The sequence below is a fragment of the Halichoerus grypus genome, chromosome 1, assembly GCF_964656455.1.
Source record: "Halichoerus grypus chromosome 1, mHalGry1.hap1.1, whole genome shotgun sequence".
In the NCBI taxonomy this organism is placed as follows: Eukaryota; Metazoa; Chordata; class Mammalia; order Carnivora; family Phocidae; genus Halichoerus; species Halichoerus grypus.
The window spans coordinates 51,450,679-51,461,530 of NC_135712.1; the positions used below are offsets into that span (position 1 = coordinate 51,450,679).

General features: G+C 36.2%; 1 long non-coding RNA gene across 1 annotated transcript; it reads right to left on the reverse strand.

Moving 5' to 3' along the window:
- Positions 1–1,256: 1,256 nt before the first annotated feature.
- On the reverse strand, positions 1,257–10,607 carry LOC118555919 (uncharacterized). Its single transcript, XR_004927221.2, has 5 exons — positions 10,488–10,607; positions 9,890–9,980; positions 9,683–9,796; positions 4,161–4,279; positions 1,257–1,360 (listed from the first exon to the last, which is right to left on the reverse strand). It is a non-coding gene; the product is annotated as an uncharacterized LOC118555919 (long non-coding RNA).
- Between the last annotated feature and the right edge of the window lie 245 nt (positions 10,608–10,852).

Here is a 10,852-nt window from a genome sequence, read left to right on the forward strand (position 1 = left end):
GTTCTCAAAATGCTGAAGGGCAGTATCAGTCACCAAGATGGAGACATAATGCACCAAAATTTCCATATTTTCCTGGCTATTGTTAAAGAAAAACCTTGTTAAAGAACAGTAAGGCAGGCTTTCTTCAGGGGCACCACTACAATGAGGTTTTACAGTAGGAGGGAGAGATTGAGCTCAACTCCAAATACAATAAGGAAAAGTAGGGATTTATAGCCAAGGAGCAGGGTGAAGGGTCAGTGGATGGAAAATTATTAAGAGATAGGGTAGTTTTTTGCTAATGTTACCTAATAGGATTCTTTCTGAAGGCAGCCAGGGTGATCATATTCCAAGGGTGCAGGATTTTCACTAAACTGTCCCAACAGGACTCTTGCTAAACCTGGAAGAAGTGGAACAAAGTCTTCTAGAACATAAGTTGAGACTTAGTTAGAAAGAGGACTCAGAGGAGGCTGACTAGTTAGGTCAAGAAATCTAATTTTTCTTTTTTTTTTTTTAAGAATGAGCAAGGGACAATGATGTATTAGCTTTTGGAATTACATACATACCCAAAAAACTTAAGAGCATTAAATATCTTTGTATTTCATTTTACTTGGAGAATATAAATGGGGGGGAAAAAAAAAACCCTTTCTAATCCAATACCTTACCTAAAGAAACAAAAGTATAAAAAATGAATTCTTTCTATGATTTAAGCATTCAATTAGCAAATACTAATTGAATCCTTCCTTTTCTCAAGTGAGTTATACCTCAAGCTACTACAAAAGAAATTAAAGCAAGCCTACTAGGAAGAATCTTAAATTGCGTTTGAAAAGGCGTGGATCCCCAGCCGGCCATGTTTTTCAGTTTCGGTTTCCGCTATAGCAGAAAATATGAGAAGGATTTCCTCCCTTTGGCGAGCTTTGCCTCAGTTTCAAGAACTGTTGTTTCAGCTGGCTTGTGTTTGCCGGCGGCTGCTTTTTTCATTTACTTACAGGCTCTTTGACCCTAAACTGAGCCACTGGTTCCTGCACATGCTTAAGAATCTGAAGCACTTGGAGGAGCGAGCACTGAGGGGGAGGGAGATTTAACAACTGAGGACTCTAGGTCTGGGTAAAGGATATATATACTTTCCATACAACCGTTTTCAAAGTTATAAAATCCTTTAAAATAAAATGCTGAGAAAAGTCGACAACTGCCCCATCTCCCAGCAGCATCCTGCTCCATTTCTTGCCTCCCCAGCATTTTTCACCTTCTAGTGAGCCGCATCACTACATATCGTACTTACTCACGATGCCTTTTGTTCGCTGTCTGTCTTCCCCCACAGAGGTAGGCTCCATGAGGGCAAAGATTTTCCTCTCTTTCGTTTTCCAAAAGCTTTGATCAGAACCTGGCAGATAGGAGTCAGTAAGCATCAATTTTCTTATCACCAGAGTAAAAAGTATTACTGCAAAGGTATAGTGTGGGTATCTGCATTTACCTTCAAGATTTTTGTTATGTTGTTATAATTCTTTTACTAGTTACATAATATTTTTAATCTGTTTTAGATTGACTTGCTTTTATTTACTTAGCCTCATTTTACACAAAAAACATACATGAAATTATGATTTTTATGTTCTAACTATATTTTTAGTAAATATTGAAATTTAAATTATTAAAATCATAAATATCAGAATAGTCACTAAAATTCCCTCACATTCTACCACCAGTATGGAGCTATGTGAAAGCACTGAATACAGTGACCAGTTCATGATAGTTGCTCAATAAACACTTAAATCTAACCGGAGTCCTAGTCTAAAAACAGCTGCTCGATACAAATAAATATATAATATTTTATGGACAATCCCTAGATACATTAAAAGCTTTCAAAACTTAATGCAAAAAATGGAACAAAGAAAATCTGTTCAGTCAAAAAGAGAAAAAGGACAAAAAGAGAAATAATAAAAGATATAAAATAGAAAGTCACTTAAATACAACAAACATAAATCCAAATGTATTCATAATAAAACTATGAGTGAAATATATGTTCCTACTGGGAAATTCTCAGATTAAAGTGCTTTGGGGATGCCTGGGTGGCTCAGTCTGTTAAGTGTCCAATGCTTGATTTCTGCTCAGGTCATGATCTCAGAGTCATGAGATCGTGCGGCACGTGTCAGGCTCTGCCCTGGCACTGGGCGTGGAGCCTGCTTAAGATTCTTTCTCTCTCTCCCTCTCCTTCTTCCCTTCCTCCCCCCCCAGCCCATCCCTCCCCCCCAGCCCATCCCCCTTGTATGCATGCTCTCTCTCTCAAAAAAAAAAAAAAAAAGAAAAAAAGTGCTTTGTTTTGCTCACTTTTTAAAAAATGCATCAGTATACTCTTTACAGTGGGGAAAAAAAATGACCCAAAAATGTTTAAAATGAAGAGGAGATACAAGAGATTTAACAGATTAATGCCGGCTAATAGAAATTGAGTACAACACTGCTAATATCAGATAAAGTGGAATTAAGTCAGAAAAGCTTAAATAGGATAGGTGAAGCAAAATATTAAAAAAATTGTCAAGATCCAATATTCATCAAATAATATGACTTGCAATAATGACTTGCAATAATAGATGCTAGACTGGTTAAATTAAAAATTGACACACAATGTGAGATTTTAATGCACATTTCTAAAAACCCAGCATGTAATGAAACAAAGGGGATTAAAAATAACTAAAACTACAATTCAGGTAGCACAATTAAATGTATTTGCACACACATAGACTTTTCACAGTCTTATGGAACAGCCAGAATCTCAATAAATTCTACATAGCAGAAAAAAAAAATATGCCACATTCTTTGAACATAATGTAATTTGTAATTTAAGGACCCAAATACCTAATTGTTCCAATATATGTCCCACATTTATCTAATAAATTCATCAGACATTACCATTAAATGTAATAGATGAAAATGTAATAAAACTATCTAAAATAAATCATTTCCCCAAATTTCTGTTAAGATAAAAAATGGGGCAAGAGTCCACAATATCTCTTCCCTTGTTTAAAATACTTCTGTAAGTGCTAGCCAATGTAATTACAAATATGAAAATGAATAAAATGTGTAAATGCCATATAAATTATTTGCCAATAAAAAGAAAATATATGTGGAAAATGGAAAAGTTAACTGAAAAAATTAGAGCAATTTAGAGAGGTCAGTGTGGAAACAAATAGAACAATTAACACAGAAAAATGTCTGAGCTATTTCCAGTTTTAAAATGTTATAGATGTGCAGATTACAGTAAAAAGAGTAAAAAATAATACTGAAGTTATAAGAATAAACATTCCTAAAACTGTACCAATCTGTTTGAAAATCTGCAAAGACATAACAAAGGGAATCCTTCACGAACAAGTAGGTATATGACATTCCTGGATGGGAATCGAAGGAGAAGTGTTAGCCTAAGTTCTGGGGACAAGCACTGATTATACTTCACTATAGAACTTCAATTAAAAGACAAATAAAGAAGATAAAATAGGCAGACGAATATGTTTTTTTAAAGTATAGAAACAACATTACCAACAAGAAACTGAAAAGAGAGAGTGAAGGCAAAGTAAAAAAAATAGACTAATCTACCAACTTCTTCCTGAGTCTTAAAAGAGAATATAAGGAAATTCTTTGAAGTTGATAAATGGAATCACTTTGTACCAGACCTATTTCTAAATCCACTGCAACATGCACCTCCCCTATTCATAAATTGGTTTAGTAAGCAAGGTATTACATTCTGGGTACGTCAGTTATCAATATGATCCAAGGAGTCTGATGGCCGTTGATGGCAATCCCTGGAGAAAAAGTTTATCTACAGACTTTATGGACACAAATGAACACTCACTATGGAGGCAGTTTTCATAATTATAACCAAGAAGTCTATATCATAAGGTTTTTGTTATAATTATCATTAATTTCTAATTCCTCCTGGCTGGGAATTAATGAAAACCCACTAGAAGATTTGAAGAACTTCCCATGTCTAGTGCAGACAGCCTTTCTCTTCTTAGTGATCCATATTCTGCTGTTTCTCTTGTAAGAGCCCCATATAATTCTTCCTGAAATGATTTCAAGCTTGCATCATGACTCTAATTACCGATCACAGAAAATTCTTAATTGCTACTTAGATCCTTGTTTCTGTCAGTGGTATAAAGCATACTGCCCTCAAAACCTCCCTGATAAATACCTACCACCTGTTATGTATGACCTTGAGAATGACTTCTCTCTTTGGGCGCAGGCTGAATCCCAGCTCCATCCTTGCAATCCAGTGCATGCTGTTCTCTGGCCACTGCCTGCCTTGCTCACCAGGCTGGAGCAATGAGACGGATGTCTAAACTCAACACTTTGTTAGGAAGAATAATAAGTTCTCTTGGGTAGGGAAATGGGCATCAGGAGTTACTGAGACTAACATTTAGCCCTCTCCTTCTTAACCTACCCTATGATATAAGAGGCTAAATATTTACCTTTAACCATTTCATGTCTATTTCTGTGTGAGCCTGAAAATAATTCATCCAATGTTATGCAATTTTAATATAGATACATAACATTAATTCCTTGAGGAATAACATGTTTTCTCTTTATTTCTTCCTGCAAGAGCATCACAGACTATGCATTACTTTTAACAGAAAGAAGAAATATGCAACAATTGAATAAAAGAAATTAATTCACGCTGTGAGAGATGTTATTAAATCAGTGCTTTTCAAATTTTAAAGTGAACAAGACTCACCTAGGGATTTTGTTAAAATTCCTGTCTGTGGCCCACACTTTGATTTGCAAGGATTTAAGTAGGCTTCTAAAAACATCTGTGCCTTATTACTGTTATTGGAGAATTATGTATGTGTGTGGGCGTGCACTCACACACACTAATACACTCACATATAGAAATACTGACAAAGACATTTAAAAAATAAACTTCTCTGTAATAAGGAACATGGTGCTTCTTATGGATTTCCTTTTTCTGATACTTAAAAATAAGGAAGTTGGGGCACCTGGGTGGTTCTGTCGGTTAAGCATCTAACTCTTGATTTTGGCCCAGGTCGCGATCTCAGTGTCGTGGGATTGAGCCCTGCATCAGGCTCCACACTCAGTTCAGAGTCTGCTTGAAGATTCTCTCCCTGTCCCTCTGCCCATCCCCTCCATTCTCTCTCTCTCTCTCAAATAAATAAATAAATAAAATATTTTTTAAAAAAGAGGAAGTAATTCCTTGCTAGAGGAAAGTAATTCAAGGGAAAAAAAGGAAAAATTCCTTATAAAACATAAAATCATCACATCGGAAGTTGATGATTTTTTCTCATAACTCCTGGTGGACTTCCTTAGATTTTATGGCAAATTTTGGAAAAATCAAAGTAATCTGCTGCCATAGAAATCATGAAGTAATGTTCAAATTTAAGTGAAAACAATCACAACAATAAGAAGGATATATGCATGATACCGTTCACAGGAATGTAAGCAGGCCTCAATAGCCAAAAAAGTTTTGTTATACATGTGGACATTGTAATGAGCTCTGGGAGAACTTGTCCAAGTAAATGATGTACTTCAGGAATCACATGCTGATTTAATAAAAATACTATTATACAGTTCTATAATATTTAAAATAGGTTTGTATCTTTTTTTTTTTTAAAGATTTTATTTATTTATTTGACAGCGAGAGACACAGCGAGAGAGGGAACACAAGCAGGGGGAGTGGCAGAGGGAGAAGCAGGCTTCCTGCCGAGCAGGGAGCCCAATGCGGGGCTCCATCCCAGGACCCTGGGATCATGACCTGAGCCGAAGGCAGATGCTTAACAACTGAGCCACCCAGGCGCCCCTAGGTTTGTATCTTTTTTATATAATAAGTACTCATATTACCATTCTAACAGTATTTTAAAGGAACTGAGAGAAGATTTTAATATTTCACAAATTCTTTTCTGAATTTTTATTGTAAAAAGAAGTTGCTATAGAATATAGTCATGTAATAATAATGCTATCATTTTGGCCATTTGCAACGACGTGGATGGAACTGGAGGGTATTATGCTGAGCGAAATAAGTCAAAAAGAGAAAGACATGTATCATATGACCTCACTGATATGAGGAATTCTTAATCTCAGGAAACAAACTGAGGGTTGCTGGAGTGGGGGGTGGGGTGGGAGGGATGGGGTGACTGGGTGATGGACACTGGGGAGGGTATGTGCTCTGGTAAGCGCTGTGAATTGTGCAAGACTGTTGAATCTCAGATCTGTACCTCTGAAACAAATAATGCAATATATGTTAAGAAAGAAAAAAAGAAGAAGAAGAATGTAGCAGGAGGGGAAGAATGAAGGGGGGGAAATCGGAGGGGGAGAAGAACCATGAGAGACGATGGACTCTGAAAAACAAACTGAGGGTTCTAGGGGGGAGGGGGGTGGGAGGATGGGTTAGCCTGGTGATGGGTATTGAGGAGGGCACGTTCTGCATGGAGCACTGGGTGTTATGCACAAACAATGAATCATGGAACACTATATCTAAAACTAATGATGTAATGTATGGGGATTAACATAACAATAAAAAAATTAAAAAAAAATAATGCTATCATTTTGGGGATACTTACTAAGTGCCACACACTATGCGAAGCACTTTACATGGATTAGTTAATACTCAAAACATTCCTTTGAAACAGGTGTTATTATTATTATTTTCCCATCTTACAGTTGAAGAAACTGAGTCTCAGAGAAATTATGTTTTCCAAGGTTATATAGCTAGTTAATGGCAGAATTGAGATCCTAACCTAAGTTGGTATGATTCTAAATGATTTAAATATGTTGTACCATGTTCAAACACCATTCTATACAATGGTTCTCAAAGTTTGTTCTTCAGATCAAAAACATTAGCATCACCAGGCAAATTGTTAAAAATGCTAATTCTCAGGCTGTCCCAGAGCTACTGGAACAGAAACTCTAGGAACGAAACCTAGTAATCTGTGTTTTAACAATTCTCCAGGTAATTTTCATGCGTATCAAAACATGAGAACCAGTAGTATATATTAAGGTCAGGTGTCAGTAATTTGATTTTCCTTGAGTGAGTCATGATCACAGATATGTATTTGGACAATGAAAAATACATAAATGGGGTGATATTGAAAATTCTGGGAAGGTGTGCCTACCCAAAAGAATTTCTACTTGACATCTTAGCTCATGGTTAAACTTCCTTAACAAGGAACAAATGACAACTAAAGATAAGGCACAAATTATACACTGTTAACCACATTACCTAGAACCCACATTCCATGATGTTACTTACAAATAATATTTTTATGTTCTTTTTCTTTGTTCCCTATTTTGTAAGTCAGAGTCTCCTAAAGCTTCTTTTGGTTGGATACATTTATAACATTCAGCACCAATGAAAGTGTGCCTTCTGTCCAGAACCATGAAGGGTCTGAGAATTTACCCTACTTTCAGGCTAAAAAGTTAGCCTGCCAGTCTCATGGATGCTGTCAGAAATCACAGGACTCCTAGGTCAGAGAAAAAAGACTTTCTCACTCACAGAAACAACAATAGCCAGAGAATTTGTTATTTCTTATATAGGTTCCCTAAGCCCCATTTCCCACAGGGTGATGCAGAGAGCCAAGTGATACTTGTAAACACAGTGAATTGCATTATCAGAGCGGAACACAGAGCTTAGAGAATTTGAACCTCCTATAACAGGCAGTAAACACGCTTGCCCTTCACTCCAGAAGGAGCCACTGTTTCTCTCTTTCAAGGGTACAAGCAAACCTGCTTTTGCTCTAGATGGAGACACAATCTCTACCTTCCAAAATTGTTTTTTATGCAAACATCCTCAAAAAGACAGCCTGCATAAAAGGCTGTCAGTGTCTCTGCTTGTAAAACATGCAGAAACCCAAGAGACCCATGGAGAATTATCTCCCAACCAACACTTTCATTTCATAAATGTTTGTTAGGAGTGCCACTCTTCATGAAAATGTCAGCTGGGTATAGCTAATTGTTGCACAACTGTAAAATACTAGATTTGTTTATAATGAAATTCCTTACTAAATTTTTTAAAGATGACACATGCTATGTACTTTAAAGTTTTTTGTAACTTGAAAGAAATCACATTTTGATCAGAAAACTTGCTAGATCATCTAAAATAAGTTCGGGCTTCATGTATATCAAAGATACCATGTAGATGTACATGTTATTTAATATTAAATTATAGATCAAGAATATTTTTTAATCTGACACTAAAACCTCGGAATTCAGCTTTTCTCACTATGTGGTGTTGCCTAGCAATGAGGTCTAGCAACACATTGCTTCTAGAGAGGCACCAGAGTATCACACTGAAGCGTCCCAATAAGAGTCATTTAGAAAAACAACAATTATTTGCAATGCAAGATATTAATGTCTGATACAATTAAGACCAACACTTACATCCCACTTTGGAATCAATTCTCTGATTTAAGTGTTCACAGTGTCTGGCTGAATCAGGAGAAAAGACAAGAGGGTTAAGAGGTGGCTTCAGAGGAAGCCAGGGTGAATTAGGGTGGCTCCATTTATATTTCTTCTTTTGTAAATAATCTCTTTGTTCTAGCTCTATAACCTATGAATAACTACTTTGGAGGTGTTTTAGATTTTGATATCGGTGGTAATTATTGTTTCTTGCCCTCCTTTCCTGTACTAACTTAATTAACATGCTAAGTTGCTTTCTAAAGAGACATTTATTTACTAACAATACGATTAATTTCAACATCCTACCACTCTTCAAATACCTTTCAGGACAAAGAGCAAATAAACTGAAATGATAGATAGAAAGGAATAAGGGAAGGTGAGAGAGAGGAGAGGAGAGAAAAAATCGGAAAATAAAGGGAAACAATTTAAAATACATAACTGTTTCTTCAGTGATTATGGTAAACATTGAGAGAGACATACTAAAAAAGAAATTTTTTTCTAAGTTAGAAGCAGGCCCTGTTCCCAGAGAACATTCACCTAGTAGAAACAATGGTTCAAATATCAATGAACACAACAAAATTTATATAATATGCAACAGTGCTGAAAGCTTATTAACAGACACTTAAAATAATTTTGAGGCTTCTTAGGCTTCTTGGGAACCAGTTCTAATTTTCCTTGACACTGTTTATTATTCAGAATTTCATTAGTACACAGAGCTTTTCTTTCTCCAGGCTCATGTCAAAATTCATCCTTCAGAATTCCCCCCTGATATTCCTTTGCTTTTCTTTACAACCTTCTAACGTTAAGTCTTTGGTAAATATGTCCATGTATGTGGCAGAGTGAAATGTAAATTATTCTATAGATTCTTAAAAGAGTGTTCTTAACCTGTAGTGTTGATTTACTATATCAGTGTATAAGGACAAAAACTTTTCTGGTTATTTCCTTTTATTTTTTTGTTTGTTTGTTTTTCAAGCTTTGTCTGCTTTATTTCACTACATTAAGTTAAACTCTCCGGCAAAACAGGAACCTGTAATTCATTAAGATCAAGGAATGCCTCTCATTCCTGGTTATTTCCTTTTGTAAAGCCCAAGAAGGTAGGAGGTGTGTAATCACACACTGCACGCAGAAAGTACCCAATACACATTGCTACTTAATGCATCAGCAGTGAAGCAATTTCAAGTAAAAATCAAGGTAAGATTGTTGCTTAAGGGACAACATGAATGAAATTCAATAAATTAAATGCTAGGAATGTATTTCAATCATGCATTGCTGCATAACAAACCACCACAAAATGTGGCTTAAAACAACAAACATTTTTTTGGTCCCAGTTCTCCAGTTTGGGCTAGGTGCTCATCTGGGCAATTCTTCTGCTAATCTTTTCCAGGGTCACTCAAGTGGATGAAGTCATCTGGTGGTTGAACTGGGGCTGGAAGACATATGATAGCCTCAATCACATTTCTGATGATTGCTGCTGGCTCTCAGCTGGTCCCTCTCAAATGCATTAGCTGCAATGACTCACCTCTGCTCCATGAGGCTTTTCATCTTATGGCAGGCAAGACGTCACATGATGGTAGAAACATTCCAAAAGGGCAGGGTGGAAACTACAAGGTCTGTTGAGAACAAGAGTCGGATGTTATTTTTACCATATTCAATTGGTCAAAGCAAGTCATAGATGAGTCCAGATTCCAGAGGTGGGGAATAGATTCTATCTTTTGACTGGAGAAGTGGTTAAGTCACATTGCAAAGGGACATGCATAGAGAGGTAAGGAAAATCAGTGTAGAAATCATTACAAGCAATCTAGTACAGAATTGATTAAAATTTCATCCTAAGATTTATAAGTATAACATGCCTAAAAATCAGAAATAAAACAATCACACATATACTCACACACAAACTGCTCTTCCAAATGTAGAAAACCAGCTATTCCTTACAGTCACCATTTCTTTTTATTTCATACTCAAAGAGAAAGTGCAGACTAATGCCATCCGGACATTTTAAGTCCATCTTTAACTTCTGAAGTACATACTTGGTGACATGGCATGGATTTGCATAGGTTGGATCACTTAACATTTTCAAAGATCAAGTTTCAAATGAAGAATCCAGAATTTTTACTAACCATATGAAAGTATGCATCTTTGGGTTGAATTGTCCTCTCTGATGCTAAGAGTTTTTACTTTTTAAAACTCTATGTCGGAGGCAGTTCAATAAATTCGTTCCCTCACCATCAATGTATTTCAATCCTCTCTCTCTGAGTTCCCTGCCCTCACTTCTGAAAGTAGATCACTAAACAGAGGCCTCAGATCATAAAATATGCTTATAAATATTTGCAGAATGAAGTCTTGGCTGCTGTCCTAACCTACTTCTACCACTCAGAGGAACTTACACTATTTACTCATCAAACTTGTTCATGAGTAAAGCCCTCAATCAAGGCCAATCAGCTATTTTTAGAGAATTTGCAATATAGGCTTCTTCATAAAAAGA